The following is a 14913-nucleotide window of genomic DNA, read 5'->3' as shown; positions in this document are numbered from 1 at the left end:
TGTACATTTTGATGATTGCAAATTACGGTCGTTTCATTGTTGTCGAGGTATTTTCACAGAAACAAAGGTATTTAGAGTAAGCAAAAGAATAAATCATAATCATATTATTATTCTGTAACAGCCCACCGGAAATCAAGCATCCTTACACCGTAGCGAAGGTTTGGATGGAGTGCGAGAGCGCTCTTGATTTTAAACAACGTGTATTGACAACCATACATCATAATATAAACATTAAAATGACAACAGAAATCCTTGACAGTTAAGAAACAAAAATAAACAATATTCTGCCCAGGAGTAATTCTTTAAAATGAGCAGAGCATAAAACAATAGTAGCAAAAAACGTATTCTATGCAGATACACTATCCATCAACAATAATCTAATTCGACTCCAGAGACAAACAAGTAGGGCACCAAATAAAGAACAGCCCAAGTAACTCTATAAGGAGCCACACAGAACAACGCTGTACTCTAAAAATGAACAACTGTCCCAGTAAGAGATACGAGTAATTATACTTGTTAGCAACAGCCTCCATCATCTACTTTACTGTAGGCCTGATCCCTTTTGTTCTGCAATGCATTGCACACATGCCGTAATAAGGATACCGCTCAGTGTTTTTAAAGCTTTGACAAGTGGAATTTACTTGCTGGGCTATTTTATGTATAGTATCCCATCTACCCATGGTTACCAAATATAGCCGAATCCGAAGGTAACTAAATATAGGTAAACGTGTCATTGGAAAATAATAAAATAATTTTAACACTGCAACCAAGATTAATCGTTTCCTCAAGTTTAAAATTGGTCAATAAGCAATAAAATGACGGTGAATATAGAGAAAAAGAAAGCCATGAATTTCATTCTGAATTTAGAAAATGACATTTTTAAATTAAATGTAGATGGCACCTCTATAGACTCTATAACGAATGCAAAGTTTGTAGGAATGATTACTGGATGTCAGGAGACGAGGTATGAACACACAGAGAAATCTACACAGAGAAGGTCATCAACAAGTTACGCTCTTAAAGTCGTGTTATCAGTCTGTAACATCCAGAGTCTTTTAGTTACGTACTGCTCAATTTTTAGCTATGGCTCCCTTTTCTGGTGAACGAATGCACAAAATAAGAACATAATTCTCAAACCGCAGAAAATGGCCATAACAGTAATAAATAAAATAGCAATTGAGCTCATTGCAAAAATCTGTGCAAAACACTGGTAATTTTAGCTGTGTCGTGTGAATATATTTACCAATCAATTGTACATATCAGAAATACCGTTTGAAACTACTGCAAAAACATTTCTGTCCATGACCATAGAACAGGATCTAGACCGACTTATATTCAACAATAACGAATAAACAAACTCAAAACAGCATTTTCTACCAAGGAATAACACTGCAGAAAAAAATTACCAAAGGAGGTCAAAGAAATTGCTAAAACCAATTTATTTACAAAGGCAGTTAAAAAGTGCCTGTTAAGCAATACATTATATACACTGAAGGATTGACTTAGATAACAAAACATAGAGGTTTCGTAAAAAATGTTATACAAATAAATAACAATAACGATAATAAAACATCCATCATTTCACATAACATTTTCAGATTGCGTTTTTTCGTTCTTTATTTTCTTTTCTGGAGAAACTGCTTCCCGTTGCTATGCAATGTATAATACTAGCACCATTATCCTCTATCCGAGCTCAGTATCTCACTTGTTATAGAAGGAACCAGATTCAGTTTGCCGGACTAGGAAATGGGAATTTGTTGTACACAAAATGGTCCTGACGACAGCTCATACTGTGAGTAGTGTGTGCAGATGTGTGTATAGTATGTGTAGTGTTTGCTGTGACTGGGAGTGAAAAATGAATGAACAGTGTAGAATTCGCCTTTTACGAGGGCGTGATGATGCAGTGCTGCCTCTGCATTTTTTATTCCGTTCTCAATATCGGTTGAGTTATTAAATGTGTTACATATTACTCGGTCGGCTTTGCTGCTGCGTTGGCGCTAGTAGCAACTAGAGGGCTCCGAATTGTAGCATGTAACACGGCAATGTGTAACATGGCTATGTTGGTGCGTGGGAAACAGAACGTAATTTAATGTAAACGTAGGCTTCCGCGGCCGTTGTCACGATCAATAAAATTCTTCTGGGTTTGAGGCCGCTTTGTCATTTGTAAAATTGCGACGTTTCAGTGACTGTTGCAAGACGCCTTCCTCAGGGTGTATTGCTTAACTGCAGTTAGTAAGTAGCTATGTGAACTTTGTAACAAGGTAACTTACCCGTTACCTTGCTGCAGGGTATCACTGTTGCTAATGGTAAAGTTCAAAACTCCACCACAGAACACTGATGGCCCATGAAGGACGACTTGTGCAGCTACATAGTTCTCCGTATTAGTAGCAATATTATCTATTGCTTTATACACTGTAAGGCGGGTACGCCTTCGCCTCCTGTGATATCATGGCATCTTCTGTGTGAGCGGTCCAATGATGTTGCTCACGTGGCTGCACGAGGACTGACGCCTTCTTACCAGATTCATTACTTATATTGACAAAGCTGTTGCATCCTTGAGGCCCTGTATTCAGATGTACGACTACAGGTTCTCGGCTGACGCTACTGGTCGGAAATTTTCTAAGTCCGAAGTCGAGTGGATATCGCGTACGGATGCTGTGGTAAAACTAACAGCACACGTCTCATTTGGCTTGTCATGTCTGTAAACACAGAGCGATATGCGGTTGCGTAACGACCGAGGTCAACGCCCACACAGAATATCTCCCACGTGGCTGATGCAAACTCGTCGATGACCTTACCCATTACTATAGAAATTGAATAAAGTCTTTCCTTTCCCTCATTCCTAACAAAAAACAATACCAAATAAAAAACAAAAATTACAAAGCCATTGCATCAGCCACATGGAAGATATTCTGTGTGGGCGTTGACCTTGGTCGTTACGCAACCGCTTATCGCTCTGTGTTTACAAACATGACAAGCCAAATGAGACGCGCGCTGCTGGTTTTTGTACAGGATGGGCATATGGGCAGGCGGTGGGTGTTATGGAATGATTAAAATAATTTTTAGACAAAGGCCATTTATTGGCGAAAGCGTGTTAAAAAGGCGTCACATAGGCCTAGGGAAGTGAGGGTAAGCCAGAGCGTAGAGTTTGGAGAAACATTGGAACTTTCCAGAACGTTGCGTGCTAAGCGACACCTGGGGCTGCGTTACCTCGTAAGCACATGAGAAAGGCGCGTGATCAAGGTGCCTTCCCTCGGTGCTGACCGTGGGACGAAAGAATTTACAAGCAGCTAACACTGCCGGCCCTGCCTTGGCCGCAAAGTAAATGAAGTTACCGTTTGGAACCTCATATAATAAAATAAAGTCCCCTACTGTCTAGCTCATCCTTTACATTTTACTACAGCATGCGTACGCGATATCCTTCGGACTTAAAAAATTTCTGACCAGTAGCGTCAGCTGAGAACCTATAGTCGTACATCTGAATACAGGGGCTCAAGGAGGCAACAGTTTTGTCTATATAAGTAATCAATCTACACCCTGAGGAAGGCGTCTTGAAACAGTCGCCGAAACGTCGGAATTTTACAGATGACAATGCGGCCTCAAGCCCAGAAGAATTTTGTTGAGTCAGAATGTAATTTAGTTTATAACCATAAAAAACATGCCTCAAAATAAAATTAATAGTAGAATGACAGCTGTGTACGGTGATGTTTACACCGAGATCAGTAATGTGTGACACAGGGTTGTTCGTGCTCGTAATAAAGGGAACGGTGATGCTAACCTCAACGTGTGTGAGAGAGCACGCGAATTGTTTCCTAAACTTTACGAACACCTTCGAGGACATCACTTTGATAGTGATGAAGCGCTGCAAGAGGAGGTGAGGTTGTGACTCTGTCAACAAAGTCAAACATTCTGCGGTGGTGTTATCAACAAGTCGGTCTCTCGTTGGGAGAGATGTCTTCGTCGCCAGGTGACTATGTTGAAAGAAAAGAATACGTAGATGCGAGGAATAAAAACGTTGAATGTAAATAAAGTGTGTTCAATTTGAAAATCTTTAAGAGTTCCACATACAAAATTCGGAGTCGTTACTTTTCAGCACGCTGTCATACGTTATTAAATAACTCATTGTACGCTAGGGATGAGGCAGCACTGTTTTAAACAGAGTGGCGTTGTATTCGGGAGGGTGGAAGCTTCACCCTTCATCCAGCCATCCTGATTCACGTTTTTCGTAGTCTCCCTAAATTACTTAAGGCAAATGCCGGGATGGTTCCTACTATAAGGCCATAGCCAATTAGCTGCCACATCCTTTCCATGCTAGACCTGTTAGTATGTAATGTCCATATATGTCAATTACTTTATTTCAGTTGTTCTTAAATTTTAATACCAAGACATATGCATTATCCTTGTAAAAGAGAACTACTACTACTACTACTATTACTATTACTACCACTACCAAAATAGACAACCTCGGCCGTCGCCGCTGTATCTGGCACAGACAACGCACCATAGGATTTTCAGGCGCATCACGACGTCTACGACAATAACCTCCAGATGATGTTAATGTTGCTTTCCCGTACAGCAGACACTTTCGCTCTGTCGCGGCGACGCAGGAAGCCTTGCAGTGGTGGTACTACAAACTACACGCCGCCAAATGTACTCTCTGGAGCGATAACAGTGTTATACCCCGGCACATATCACCGATCACAGCGACGCAGTGGACGTGTTAAAGATACTTTTCGCGATGTTGAGTGTAATATACTCTTTGGAATACTGAAGACAACAGGAATAAAATACAGAAAACGAAAATAGAAAACAGATTGAAGTTATATAAGGTGAAACACATGAAAGGAAAGCAGTAATTGAGAAGGGAGAGAGGATTGTAGGCTCTTCCCGATGTTATTACGAGGAGCAGTAAAATGAAAATGAGACAGAAGGAAAAAATTAAGTAATCTGTTTATTATTTCAAAAGTAACCGCCATTAAGGTGGCGTGAGGGAATCGCATTGAACGGAGATTGTGTCGAGAAACAGGGTTTTGTAGCGAAAAGAGTGATGAATAATACGGTGTATTCGAATCCTAAATAAAACCAGCCTGCCGCCAAAAAAAAGTGTTGCATTCTTTACTGAAGGCCCCTTGTATTAGTCATCACTCACTGGATTCAGAACATGACCAGTGTTCAGAGTTCGACCAGACAACTGAACTTTCAATAACCTTTCCCCGTATCACCTTCACACACAAGGTACGTACTGTATATTTTCTCTTAATAAATTATTGTAAATTGTTTTCAGTTTTGTAGTAATTTATACAAACCCCCTTGGGCCTATGACGAGGCCGTATAGTCGCTGGGTGCAAAAATGGAACCTTAGTAAAAGTAACTACTTCCGGTTTTTGGGGGTTTTCTTCCTGCAAACATTTGTTTGTTGGACGCACGCCCCTTAGCGTCCAACTGCCGTGCAGAGGGCCTGGGTCCGATTCCCGGCCGGTTCGGAGATTTGCTCCGTTCGACGAGTGAGTGTTGTGTTCATCATTTCATCATCGACAAGCACAGTCATCTGAAAAGTCTGAAAAGGCTTGCAATTCGGAGGGAGGATTTCCCCATGTGGGGACTCCTGGCTATCAGTGCTGAACCGTGGCGACTGGCGGTAGGCTGTTGTAGTGTTGTACTTGGATCGCTGATATCGATTTGTGGACATTAACCACTGGATCCTAGCCAATTCCTTGTCGCTAAACTTTGAAAAGACACACTACATGCAGTTCAGAACTTGTAAGGGGTGTCCCACGAGTATATGCCTAACATACGATGACAAGCAGATAGAAGAAGTGGACAGTGTTAAATTCTTGGGATTACAGCTTGATAATAAATTCAACTGGGAGGAGCACACCACAGAACTGATGAAACGTCTTAACAAATCTCTATTTGCAATGCGAATTCTGTCAGACATAGGGGATATAAAAATGAAAAAGCTGGCATACTACGCTTACTTTCATTCCATAATGTCATATGGGATTATTTTTTGGGGTAATTCATCAAGCCAAGCTAAAGTCTTCCGGGCACAGAAACGAGCAGTAGGAGTTATATGCGGTGTGAACTCAAGAACATCCTGCAGAAGCCTGTTTAGGGAACTAGGGATACTAACTACCGCTTTCCAGTATATTTATTATTTAATGAAATTTGTCATTAAAAATATATCACTTTTCCAAACCAACAGCTCAATTCATGGAATCAGTACTAGAAATAAGAATAACCTTCACAAGGATTTAAATTCCCTTAGTCTTGTACAAAAAGGTGTGCAATATTCAGGAACACGCATTTTCAATAACTTGCCAGCAGCCATAAAAATCTTAACAACCAATGAAATTCAGTTTAAGAGAAGCCTAAAGGATTTATTATTTATTGGTGGCCAACTCCTTCTACTCCATTCATGAATTTCTCAGTAGAACCAACATATATATATATATATATATATATATATATATATATATATATATATATATATATATACAGGGTGAGTCACCTAACATTACCGCTGGATATATTTCGTAAACCACATCAAATACTGACGAATCGATTCCACAGACCGAACGTGAGGAGAGGGGCTAGTGTAATTGGTTAATACAAACCATAAAAAAATTCACGGAAGTATGTTTTTTAACACAAACCTACGTTTTTTTTAAATAGAACCCCGTTAGTTTTGTTAGCACATCTGAACATATAAACAAATACGTAATCAGTGCCGTTTGTTGCATTGTAAAATGTTAATTACATCCGGAGATATTGTAACCTAAAGTTGACGCTTGAGTACCACTCCTCCGCTGTTCGATCGTGTGTATCGGAGAGCACCGAATTACGTAGGGATCCAAAGGGAACGGTGATGGACCTTAGGTACAGAAGATACTGGAACAGCACATTACGTCCACATGCTAACACCTTTTTATTGGTCTTTTTCACTGACGCACATGTACATTACCATGAGGGGTGCGGTACACGCACACACATGGTTTCCGTTTTCAGTTACGGAGTGGAATAGTGTGTCCCGACATGTCAGGCCAATAGATGTTCACCTTTAACGTACCCCACAGAAAGAAGTCCAGAGGTGTAAGATCGGGAGAACGGGCTGGCCAATTTATGCGTCCTCCACGTCCTATGAAACGCCCGTCGAACATCCTGTCAAGGGTCAGCCTAGTGTTAACTGCGGAATGTGCAGGTGCACCATCATGCTGATACCACATACGTCGACGCGTTTCCAGTGGGACATTTTCGAGCAACGTTGGCAGATCGTTCTGTAGAAACGCGATGTATGTTGCAGCTGTTTGGGCCGCTGCAATGAAGTGAGGACCAATGAGGTGGTCGCCAATGATTCCGCACCATACATTTACAGTCCACGGTCGCTGTCGCTCTACCTGCCTGAGCCAGCGAGGATTGTCCACGGACCAGCGATGCATGTTCCGTAGATTCACTGTCCCGTGGTTTGTGAAACCCGCTTCATCGGTAAACAGGTAGAACTGCAACGCATTCTCTGTTAATGCCCATTGACAGAATTACACTCGATGATTAAGTCATCACCATGTAATTGCTGATGTAGCGACACATGAAACGGGTGAAAGCGGTGACGATGCAGTATGCGCATGACACTACTTTGACTCAGTCCACCGGCTCTCGCAATGTCCCGTGTACTCATGTGTGGGTTCATGGCAACAGCAGCTAACACACCAACTGCACCCGCTTCTCCTGTGACGGGCCTCTTACGGACCTGTTTGCGTACTGCGACCGTACCTGTTGCATACAGTTGGCGGTAGATGTTTTGCAATGTGCGGCACGTTGGATGCTCTCTGTCCGGGTAACGTTCTGGATACACCCTGCAAGCTTCAGCTGCATTTCGTCGACACTCGCCATAGATGAGTATCATCTCCGCCTTTTCAGAGTTCGAATACACCATGGTCACAGTTCCTACAACACTACACTATCACAGACGTCTGGTAACACGGTGTGTGCGGAGACGAATGCAGAATAACAATAGCAGCAAGCGCTACATGCGGACACTGCGACAGCTAGACCAAACCACAACAGTGCACTACAGCCACACTCGTAAACGTGGTCGTCATCGCAAACATGTCCCTGCAGATGCTGCTCGCCGACCGTGGCCCGTGTTTGTTACAACACGCAACTGAACGTCGGAGGTTTCAAGCGTCAACTTTAGGTTACAATATCTCCGGATGTAATCAACATTTTACAATGCAACAAACGGCACTAATTACGTATTTGTTTATATGTTCAGATGTACTAACAAAACTAACGTGGTTCCATTTAAAAAACCGTAGGTTTGTGTTAAAAAACATACTTCCGTGCATTTTTGTATGGTTTGTATTAAACAATTACACTAGCCCCTCTCCTCACGTTCGGTCTGTGGAATCGGTTCGTCAGTATTTGATGTGGTTTACGAAATATATCCAGCGGTAACGTTAGGTGACTCACCCCGTATATATATATATATATATATATATATATATATATATGTGTGTGTGTGTATAAGTACAATCTAACTTCTAACTTCTGCCCCATTTCAGTGCACCAATGTGTTCATTGTAGTTGTATTACTTTTTTTAATTTTAAATTCAGAGCATTTCATACAGTGTTCATTAAAGAAAGACGAACATTCCACTTGGGACCTGTGGAATGGTACATTAGCTTATTTGTATGAGTTGTAAAAAATTGTCATGTTCAAAAATGGTTCAAATGGCTGTGAGCACTATGGGACTTAATTCCTGAGGTCATAAGTCCCCTACAACTTAGAACTACTTAAACCTAACTAACCTAAGGACATCATACACATCAATGCTCGAGGCAGGATCCGAACCTGCGACAGTAGCGGTCGCGTGGTTCCAGACCGTAGCGCCTAGAACCGCTCGGTCACCCCGGCCGGCTGAGTTATTACTATCCATTCTTATTAAACACTTATGTGAATCATTTGTGTATCTTTATTTTCCCTGTGTGCCAGTTTTGCGACCTTGGTTGGTCCACTTTGCATTTTTAGTATAGGCATGTTTCACTGTGGACCTTTATGTGGGCTGTTCAGTTTTATTAAGCTTTAAGATCTTTGTTTTTTAATAAAGACGTGGTATTATGTGGCTGTGTCAGTTTGGGTTGAAAGTGTATGGTGTTACTAGTCTTTTGAGATATCGTTAAACAAGAACGATTGTTTATGATTGATTATTTCACCGTGCCTACTATCTATGATTTTGGTTGCGGACGCAAAATTTGATTCTAATTCGTGGTTATGTAATTCAGTTAAAGCGAAGATTTGTATATTCCATCAGTAAGAGGGCAAACGTCCGAATTGAAGTTTATGATAAAGTCTGTTTTGAGTCAAATTAAAATTGTAAAACAATCACAAGCTTCTCCATCACTAGTGATCCCGGGCTTCCAATTTTCTTTAAATAACTTTCAAATTCTGAAGATGGCACAGGTAAACTACTGGGAGCGAAAGGCTATTTACAATTTGTACAGAAACCAGATGGCAGTTATAAGAGTCGAGGGACATGAAAGGGAAGCAGTGGTTGGGAAAGGAGTAAGACAGGGTTGTAGCCTCTCACCGATGTTGTTCAATCTGTATATTGAGCAAGCAGTAAAGGAAACAATAGAAAAATTCGGGGTAGGTATTAAAATCCATGGAGAAGAAACAAAAACTTTAAGGTTCGCCGATGGCATTGTAATTCTGTCAGAGACAGCAAAGGACTTGGAAGAGCAGTTGTGTGATTGGATTGAAGAGTTCCTAGATAACAGAACGCAGCATGTCATTCTCAATGGAGAGACGTTTTCCGAAGTAAAAGGGATTTCAGGTGTGCGGCAGGGGAGTGTCGTAGGACCGTTGCTATTCGCAATATACATAAATGACCTTGTGGATGACATCGGAAGTTCACTGAGGCTTTTTGCGGATGATGCTGTGGTATATCAAAAGGTTGTAACAATGGAAAATTGTACTGAAATACAGGAGGATCTGCAGCGAATTGACGCATGGTGCAGGGAATGGCAATTGTATCTCAATGTAGACAGTTGTAATGTGCTGCGAATACATAGAAAGATAGATCCCTTATCATTTAGCTACAATATAACAGGTCAGCAACTGGAAACAGTTAATTCCATAAATTATCTGGGAGTACGCATTAGGAGTGATTTAAAATGGAATGATGATATAAAGCTGATCGTCGGTAAAGCAGATGCCAGACTGAGATTCATTGGAAGAATACTAAGGAAATGCAATCCGAAAACAATGGAAGCAGGTTACAGTACGCTTGTTCGCCCACTGCTTGCATACTGCTCAGCAGTGTGGGATCCGTACCAGATAGGGTTGATAGAAGGGATAGAGAAGATCCAACGGAGAGCAGCGCGCTTCGTTACAGGATCATTTAGTGATCGCGAATGATAGATAAACTCCACTGGAAGACTCTGCAGGAGAGACGCTCAGTAGCTCGGTAAGGGCTTTTGTTGAAGTTTCGAGAACATACCTTCAGCGAGGAGTCAAGCAGTATATTGCTCCCTCCTACGTATATCTCGCAAAGAGACCATGAGGATAAAATCAGAGAGATTAGAGCGCACACAGAGGCATACCGACAATCCTTCTTTCCACGAACAATACGAGACTGGAATAGAAGGGAGGACCGATAGATGTACTTGAGGTACCCTCCGCCTCACACCGTCAGGTGGCTTACCGAGTATGGATGTAGCTATAGGTGTATATGTAGATGGACAGTGTCTTGAAAGGAGGTTATAAGATGAACATCAACAAAAACAAAACGAGGATAATGGAATGTAGTCGAATTAAGTCGGGTGATGCTGAGGGAATTAGATTAGGAAATGATACACTTAAAGTAGTAAAGGAGTTTTGCTATTTGGGGTGCAAAATAACTGATAATGGTCGTAGTAGAGAGGATATAAAACGCAGACTGGCAATGGCAAGGAAAGCGTTTCTGAAGAAGAGAAATTTGTTAATATCGAGTATAGATTTAAGTGTCAGGAAGTCGTTTCTGAAAGTATTTGTATGGAGTGTAGCCATGTATGGAAGTGAAACATGGACGATAAATAGTTTGGATAAGAAGAGAATAGAAGCTTTAGAAATGTGGTGCTACAGAAGAATGCTGAAGATTAATGGGTAGATCACATAATTAATGAGGAGGTATTGAATAGAATTGGGAAGAAGAGGAGTTTGTGGCACAGCTTGACTAGAAGAAGGGATCGGTTGGTAGGACATGTTCTGAGGCATCAAGGGATCACAAATTTAGTATTGGAGGGCAGTGTGGATGGTAAAAATCGTAGAGGGAGACCAAGAGATGAATACACTAAGCAGATCCAGAAGGATGTAGGTTGCAGTAGGTACTGGGAGATGAAGCAGCTTGCACAGGATAGAGTAACATGGAGAGCTGCATCAAACCAGTCTCAGGACTGAAGACCACAACAACAACAACTGTGGTGAGATTGTAATTTTTGATTTTCTAAAGAATTGAGTAGTACTACGGTTCAAGTGCTGTTCGATCATTTGATTTATTTTACATGATAGTCGAATGTTAGATGGAAAGTGTATTTATTGAACACAACTTTTGTGGACTGGCAAGACAGCCAATCCACGAGGACGGGAGGCCGAAGGGCACGCGTTTAAGCTCACGCAGGATGGCGTGAGGTCTGGAAAATGACAAGGAATTGAGACTAGCAAAAAAGGTACATAGCTGCTGGAATACTTAGCTTTAATCCATAATTGGTGAACATCGGTCTGACGGTACATTCATCACAAGATAAATAGCAATTGATAATGGCGCCTTGCTAGGTCGTAGCAAATGACATAGCTGAAGGCTATGCTAACTATCGTCTCGGCAAATGAGAGCGTAATTTGTCAGTGAACCATCGATAGCAAAGTCGGCTGTACAACTGGGGCGAGTGAGTGCTAGGACGTCTCTCTAGACCTGCCGTGTGGCGGCGCTCGGTCTGCAATCACTGATAGTGGCTACACGCGGGCCCGACGTATACTACCGGACCGCGGCCGATTTAAAGGCTACCACCTAGCAAGTGTGGTGTCTGGCGGTGACACCACAACAACAATTGTAGTAAATGCAGCGCGAGTACTAAATGCCGAACTAACAGGCGCCACATATGAGGAAAAGGCTCCTGCAGATGTTAATAGTAAAGTTTTACGAGGGCTTTTTCCCTCCTATTGATACGGATTATCTGGCATTTCAGACGGGTCCTATCTGCTGTCCGTTTTATGGCCTGTGTTTGGAGGGAGGTATCTGCCTTGTAATGAGACATTTGTTGGCAGAGCTTCACGCCAGGGTGAGGCGAGCAATGAAAACAGCACGCAGTTGCAGTCCCCGGCAGACGTGGTTTGATTGTGCATTGCCTGATTTGCATCTCTTTACTTCTATAAGGCTGTGTCACAACACCGGACTGGAATGCTACTTAAAAGGAAATGCTTACTGCAGCAACGTTGTAAGAGAATAGACGTGCGGGAGCTGCAGCGAGTTGGATGGACTGCTCCTGGTCAAACGATGGGGGCAGGACCTGAAGGAAACGTTTTACGACCGGCGGTAAACAGAGGTTGTATGGCCGCCCGTGCGACACAGCTGGCTGTATATGACGTCCGGCCGGACTCGTACATTGAGATTCCGAACGTCGGTCCTCCCACGCTGGGACGCAAATGAGACAACGGTCTGGACGCTGACGCCAGCACGTCGAAAAATGATCGAGACCAGTTCGCTTCCATGCACTCAAGAAAATAAAACCCTTGGGCCGCAGTCGTTTATTTATCGAGCCGTAAATGGCTCGCGGAATAAAATACTGTAATTCGTAGTAAAAGCGGTCCATATTTCTCCTGTTGTATTTGCATAACACTAGTGAGGATGTTTATTAGGCTTCGTGATCGCCGGAGCTGGGCGCGCACACCTGTTTATGCCTGACAGGATGTAGCAAATCAGAGGGTTTTACGCCTTTTCTCGCAGGCGAACAGCCGCGGTGCCTGCGTTTCGTCGCTTTGGAAGCCAGGCAACGACTAGCTTGTGCGGCAGAAATGCAAAGTAATGACTGCTCCGAATGTTTGTCCCCTTGGTACATAGCGCTGCGCGGTTTACAAGGGTGTACAGTTTATGAGCCGTTATGTTGCTTGGAATATTAAGAAAGCAGACACCATGTAGACTGCATAATATAAAGCTACTCGGTATGTGTGGAACAAGTAAACACATGTCTTATACATGTAGTGCTCTGCAGCCAGTGCCAGAAGACGCGATCAAAGATAAGAAAAAAAGTGAACTGACGCTTGGAACATGTGGTTTGGCTAATTTTAGAATTATCTGACAAGAGAGGATGTCATTTGAGTAATCGATGCTTTCGCTTTCCCGACTGAGGAATGTAGCTTTCTTTTTATTTATTATTTTAAAATTTATAGCAGAGCAGATTAAGGCATTCAGACCCACTTTTTACACCGTACCAGAACTTTACACTTTCAGCACATCTGTTTTTTTACATCATAGTTCCTTAAAAATGGTAATTTTAATTTGATAAATTAAAATGATATTGATAGAATTAAAAATAATTTGTAAAAAGATGGGAGCGTATCTGATGACTAAATAACAATAGTGTCAAAGAACTAACAGCGTTAACCCTAGCAATAATACTACCATTATTATTATGGGTAGTAATTAGTTGTAGTAGTACTTTTGCTGTTAATAATAATAATAAGAGATAATATGTTTATGGGTGTACAAAGTGATATTTTTGAACATTCCGAGTACTCTGAAATAAAAATTTAGAACGACTTCACTAGCAAACGGATTTCGGAAGCAAGGAAGTGACTGGAAAGTGGTTGTAAGTGGATAAGTAGTCTCTAAAAGATGGAAAGTGCAGACTTATGGAAGCTCAGAATTAGAGTAGGTCAATCAAAATTTTGTCTTGCAAACACCATATTGTAAATAAACTTAGTTTAAACTGAAACGCACAGATAAATTCCAACTTTCGTATTACCTTTCTTTCCACTGCACGGCTCAGAGTTCGAGACCTCCATCTTCTATTGATATTTTTACTACTGCTACTACTCCTTTCTCTCTCTCTCTCTCTCTCTCTCTCTCTCTCTCTCTCTCTCTCACACACACACACACACACACACACACACACACACAGAGAGAGAGAGAGAGAGAGAGAGAGAGAGAGAGAGAGAGAGAGAGAGAGAGAGAGAGTGAGAGAGAGTTGAAATAAAAATAACGTTTTGGCTTCAGTTGCTACCTGCTCCAGTATTTGTTACAGCAAATATTATTTTACGATCTCAAATGGTTCAAATGGCTCTGAGCACTATGGGACTTAACATCTGCGGTCATCTGTCCCCTAGAACTTAGAACTACTTAAACCTAACCAAACTAAGGACATTACACACATCCATGCCCGAGGCAGGATTCGAACCTGCAACCGTAGCGGTCGAGCGTTTCCAGACTGTAACGCCTAGAACCGCTCGGCCACACAGGCCGGTTTTTGCTATCTCATCCTAATCGTACCGGATATTCAGAAAATTTTCGCTATCCTGACTTGGTTTGTGGGTAACGAGTACTTGTACACAGTAGTAATTCTCAAATATTATGGTAACTGGCTCTGAGCACTATGGGACTTAATATCTATGACCATCAGTCCCCTAGAACTTAGAATTACTTAAACCTAACTAACCTAAGGACATCACACAACACCCAGCCATCACGAGACAGAGAAAATCCCTGACCCCGCCGGGAATCGAACCCGGGAACCCGGGCGTGGGAAGCGAGAACACTACCGCACGACCACGAGATGCGGGCATGGTAACTGGTTTAATGCGCGGGTGTATGTGTTTTGCACTCAGTGTTGTGATGTGTCTTCAAGTGAGCTCACAGTGTTGTGTTATGTGCTCATAATTGA

This window comes from Schistocerca piceifrons, chromosome 7, assembly GCF_021461385.2.
Source record: "Schistocerca piceifrons isolate TAMUIC-IGC-003096 chromosome 7, iqSchPice1.1, whole genome shotgun sequence".
Taxonomy (NCBI): domain Eukaryota; kingdom Metazoa; phylum Arthropoda; class Insecta; order Orthoptera; family Acrididae; genus Schistocerca; species Schistocerca piceifrons.
The sequence above is the reverse complement of the archived record's forward strand: the minus strand, read 5'-3'. Positions refer to the sequence as shown.